General features: G+C 35.5%; 1 protein-coding gene across 1 annotated transcript in view; it reads right to left on the bottom strand.

The window, feature by feature from the left end:
- The window catches only part of LOC106735979 (high mobility group protein B2-like), a 168,198-nt gene that overhangs the window by 55,581 nt on the left and 106,595 nt on the right, over window positions 1-6,022 (bottom strand).

The raw sequence follows: 6,022 nt of genomic DNA, 5'->3' as shown, positions 1-6,022 counted from the left end.
TTTCTCGCTTTCTGTCTCTCTGTCTCTCTCTGTCTTTCTGGCGAGCACACACACCCTATAGTAAAAATCTCTCCCAAAAAAAAAAGAAATCCTGCTTAGGGGCCAGCATTTGTCATGGTGGATAAGGTGCTGGACTCCAACAAGGCCAACTGTGGTTATAGTCCCAGACCAATTGGCTTGAAACTCACTTTGGGCATGCATTTGTGTGTGCATGCATGCCCAAAATCCCAAGAGGAGAATGGAAGAGAAGGAATTGTAGCATGGCCATTCCTGTTGGGGATGATTTCTCAGTTTCCTTCTCTCTGCCTCTGTCTCTTTGTCCAACAAATGCATGCACAGTATAGCAAAAAAGCTTAATATTATTCTGCTTGTGTTTGTTGAAGAAACCATTTTTCACTCATTTTTTTAAAGAGATATTTTTGCTATAGGGTACATGTACTCGCTGGAGAGACAGAGAGACAATAAGTAAGAAATCACCCCCTGTCCCCTGGGGGGGGATGGCCATGCTGCAATCCCTTCTCCAAACTCCTCTCAGGATATTGGGCATGCATGTACATGTACCTGGTATGAGTTTCAAGCAGCTGGGTCCAGGACTTGAACCACGGTCAACTACGTGGGAGTCCAGTGATGGAACCATTATACCATCCACTGGTCCCTCTCACTCACTTTTCATTCTAACAGTCCAGTAAGAACTTGGCACAACAGGAGACTGGGTATAAAAGACTCAATGAAGAGCAGATAGGAAAAAGCCTAACAAAGTTTCATCTAATTTCAGGTGCCACATGGTAGGTAGCACCTGCTGACAAAAATGAAGGATATAAAAATATCTAGTATTAATAGTTGCATTGCTTAGTTTATCTAACTTGATAAAAACAAACTTACGTGGACTAGACTAACATTTAATTAAAAGTATTATCTATTTTTATGGAGATAGTATTAGTACAAACATATATAGTTTAAGAAAATCCAGTAAATTGAAATGAGCAAATATAAGAACCAACAGAAACTCTTTATGTATTACTCAAATCTGCACTCCATCTAACAGTAAGTTTTGTAGACTTCGATTTTATTTTATGCTTAATTGCTAAGGGTATAACATTTAATCAATGATTTTATGATTTTTCTTTTTACTACAATGTTAAATGTGTAAATTATGCACTAGAGAACTGCTTAGCATTTTGCACAGGTGATCGATCACCTAAAAGTAAGTGTAATAATTAATTCTACTTTTTAATGGGAAACTGAAACTTGGATTAACTGGTCTAAAGTCCATAGCTCACAGTGGTGAAACCAGGATAAAAATCCAGATTTTCTGATTCCAACAATATGCTTTAATCTAAGTGGGAAAATTGAAAAGGGGAAAATTATATAAACAGCTGTTTCTCCTATACTGCAACTTTCATTATAAACATTGTTATTTTCATTCATTTTAAATTCTAGCTAGATCCTTAACTGGTATGAAACAGGCTGTTTGGGGAACATTTCAATAATGAAAGAAAGAGTGGGAGCTGAACAATACGCGAGTATTTTCCTGCACTTAACTTAAACAAACAAGCCCACATCCAAGGGTGATTGAGAAGCTAGCATTTTCCACATCTCACCAACTCATTAATGTTTTAAGAGTTTGCTATTTCTCAATTTGAATTAAGGATATTGGGAAAATTCTGTTTCACATTTCTTACTTGTAGCCTGAAACATATAGCAGTATTTAACACTAAAGTTCATCTTTATGCAACAAGGATTCTAAGTCTTTAAAATACGACATTGAAAGCCTTACATTGTACTTCCACAACAGCAGTAGGATGAGCTCTACAGCTCCACTTCCAAGGAAACAACCATAGTCAGTGAAAATTATTATGAAAAATAAAACAAAAAAATGCATGGCAATTTAAAGTTTCTGTAAATTCTCCTAAGAGTACAGAATAAATACTTATTCAAAAAAGTTTACCAAATCTCTGTAACAACAGTGAGAATCTGTGGCACTTGGACATAGTCTTCTCCCACCCTCTCCACTCTGCATTTCCATATAATAATGGAAACTCGGATGTCAGTTTCTGTGGTTAAGAAAGTATTTTCTCTTCCCAGCTTCCAGTCAGAGGCTATGTTCAAAGAATTTAAAGTGGCAATTATAAATATATCTAAAACCAAATTCAAAAAAACATATTTAAAGAGGCAAAGAAAATTATGGCAATGCTATATCAGGACCAGCAGTTAGCATAATGGCTATGTCGCTGGACTCTGCAGTTGACCCTGGTTCGAGTCCTGAACCCCGTGGTTTAAACTCTTGCCAGACGTGTGTGCATGTGTGCCCAAGATCCTGAGAGGAGAATGGAGGAGAAGGGATTGTGGCATGGCCATCCCCACTGGGGGGTGATTTCTCGCTTTCTGTCTCTCTGTCTGTCTGGCGAGCGCACACGCGCTATAGCAAAAACCTCTCAAAAAAAACAAAAAAGCCAAAGAACATTATGGCAATGCTATATCAAAGATATTAATGGAGATATAGAAATTATTTAAAAGAACCAAATAAAAATCCTAGAATTAAAAATTATAATCATTGTAATAAATTCTTCCAGATGGACTCAATAGCGGGTTTGAAAAGACAGAATAAGGAGTCAGCAAACATGAACTGGATCAAAAGAAGTTACACAATCAGAATACAGAGATGAAAGAAAAATTACTAGATCCTGAGAGAAAGTTGGGGCACCATTAAGCACACAGCATACATGTAATGTGAGAACCAGAAGGAAAGGTACAGGGTTAGAAAGGAACCAAAAATAAAACAAGAAAAAGAAAAAGAAAAAAAATTATAGCTGATAATGTGCCAATTTTGATCCCCCAAAAATTGATCCAAGAGCAACTATGATCAACATAGAGATCAACACTCAAACATATTATAATAAAAATGCTAAGAGCCAAAGACAAAGAGAAAAATCTTTTAACTCAGGAAAAGAAAGATAATCACAAGGACAATAGGGTGCCCTCTTCTTGGATATGAGAGAGTAATGCCCCCTTGTTGCTAGTTGGGTGAACTTCAAGGCACAGAATCATTAGGGTAGAGTTTGTAGAAAGCTAGATTGTGACAGTAGGTCTAACATTTCAGGAAAAGAAGCTGAGACAGTAACTTTCATATTTATACAGTAAAAAAGTATCAGTGCCTGAAATGCCATTTCTAACTATCTGTTACAATACACATTAAAAAAATAAAATACCCGGGACCAGTAGTTAGCGGAATGGCTATGTTGCTGGACTCCCATGTAGTCGACAGAGGTTCATGTCCCAGACCTGGTGGCTTAAACTCATGCCAGGTGCGTGTGCGTGTATGTCCAATATCCTGAGAGGAGAATGGAGGAGAAGGGATTGTAGTGTGGCCATCCCTCCTGGGGGGGGGGTGATTTCTCACTTTCTGTCTCTTTGTCTCTCTGTCTTTCTGGCAAGCATACATGCCCCTATAGCAAAAACCTCTCAAAAAAAAAAAAAAAAAAAACCCTGGATTTTAGAAAAATGATAGGTCCATCCCCCTTGGGGGGTGATTTCTGGTTTTCTGTCTCTCTTTCTCTGTCTTTCTGGCAAGTGTACATACCCTATAGCAAAAAACAAAAACACCTCTCCTGCAGTAGATTCTCTTATTTTAGACCAACTGAGACATAATCAAGCACAGATCAAAATATCACTGGGGAACCAAAGTAGATGGATGATCATAATGTATGCTCATATAGGTGGGCACTTCAGGAAAAGTATAAATGTGTAAAGAGAAGAGTCTAGAACACAATATATTGGGATATGGGTTTTCATATACAACACCTATAGAAAGTTAGCACCTTGATTAGTCTAATGCTACAATTATTTAAATTTGCTAATAGGTATATAAATCTTCACTTATCTCTATTTAATATATATTTAGACATTTCCATAACCGGGACCAGCATAACGGCTATGTCACTGGACTTCAGTCAACCACGGTTCGAGTCCCAGACCCAGTGGCTTAAACTCACACAGGGCACGTGTACATGCGTGCTCAAGATCCCGAGAGGAGAATGGAGAAGAAGGGATCGTGGCATGGCCATCCCCTCTGTGGAATGATTTCTCACTTTCTGTCTCTCTGTCTTTCTGGTGAGCGCAAGTGCCCTATAGCAAAAACCTCTCCAAAAAAATTTCCATAACAATTCAAGTTAAAATACATAAATCTGAGTACTTAAGACTTTCTGCATATTTAGAAGATACAGCACTTTTATTTGGAGAAAATTCCTCATCCTTTAGGAAATCAGTACTGAGTAAAGGCTAACAAGACACCAGAAAAGGGTTTAGATTACATACATCAATTTCCACTCATAAAGAAGAGCAGAGCAGTACATAAATGCTGAGACCAAGCACTGCATATATATACACTTGTCTAATTTAAGGCTCCATGAGCAAAACAAGAAGTTGCCTGTAGAAATTTTCTAAATCAATATGGGTACACTAATACTGAAGCTTAGAAAACAAATGAGTCTTTGAAATTCTTTCCACAGAAACCAGATAGAATCTTAGGAAACTTCCTGATGCCAGCCATGAAATACTAAACTTCATGGGCTTAAAAAAGAAGCTGGAGTCAAGGGAATCATAATAAGAGAAGAGGCTAACATGAAGGCAAGAATTTAAGGGGAAACTTAATGAAATAAAACAAGAAAGCTGTAATATCCACAATGTAATAGGTAGATGAAAATACACACTACAGTTGTAAAGAGAGTTACACAACACAAAATCAAATCAGTAGGAATTCTTACTGCTTGAAACATTATTGTTTTTATTATTTTTTCACATTAAGCACACCTCTAAGTGCTATTAATTATTACTTTAAGAAAACATCTCTACATATTTTGCTTTAAATTTCCATTATAATATCCATGTTCTAAAATCTCACCATCTCAGAGCTGACTCATTGAAGCAGTCATATTCCTGGTCACAGAATTTAGTCCTTATTTAGACAATATCTTGTACTACTCCTGAACTGATTTGTGATTTTCATCATACAAAATTTTGCCAGAGCAAAGTGTGTTAATTTGTGATTTCATTATGACATACTTCAGTGACACTGGGAAACAATACCAGGAAAATAGAATGTGTACCTTTTCTATACTACCTCACACATCTACTAAAGAGTTATTTCTTTTTTTAGAATATACCTATATCTTACTTTACAATTTTACTGGTAGAGTAAAAAAAAATTTGTATTACCCATACTGTGTCAGATAAATAAAAATGTCCTGCATTTTAAATTTGGTTTTAAATTCTCTTGTCTGAAGCTTATTATATTAAGTTAATGTGAATTATATTTAAAAATCTATAACAAACATGATGGAATAAGGATATTTTTCTTCTTACATCCCATATCACTATGGTAAGAATTCCTGGCATGAAATATCTAAATTTCAAAAGGGCTCAGTTTTTGAAACTTAAACATTTCTGATACTTGGCTGTATCTAAATCTAAGAGACTAAATGTGTGCAATAATTAAGTCTTACTTTATTTCTTAGTATACAATGTAGCTTTGGTTTTGAAATTCCAACTGAAAATAACCATATAATGTGACCAACTACAAGCACCACAGTCTCATCCATTTTCCAAAGGCTAGTTTACCAAAAAAAAAAAAAAAAACCCTTAAAATTCATGAAATTAGAGAGTTTCTTCATTGGTAAAATTATATACAGCTAATCTACCTTCTCTATATGACTTACAATCACAAAGAAATCTATTCACTCATAACTTTAATGTGGTATATAATCCACCATACATCTGTTCGATTTAAAACAAGCATACTCATCAGAACAGGTGTTATGATTTCTAAATTGATTAGTAAACCACTTTATAGTCTGGTATAGTGTTTTATAGTTAGTAAAGCACTTGAATTATTGTTCAACGGCTTATGTAATATTAAACAAACATTTATATTGTATTTTCCAGTGTTATATCCTAATTTTCAGAATATGGTATTGATGAGTACAATGAAAAATTTCATTCAGCCTTTTTTTTTTTTTTGAGAGGT

The sequence above is a fragment of the Tupaia chinensis genome, unplaced genomic scaffold, assembly GCF_000334495.1.
Source record: "Tupaia chinensis unplaced genomic scaffold, TupChi_1.0 Scaffold000600_1, whole genome shotgun sequence".
NCBI classification, from domain to species: Eukaryota; Metazoa; Chordata; class Mammalia; order Scandentia; family Tupaiidae; genus Tupaia; species Tupaia belangeri.
This window is presented reverse-complemented; position numbering and strand designations above follow the sequence as displayed.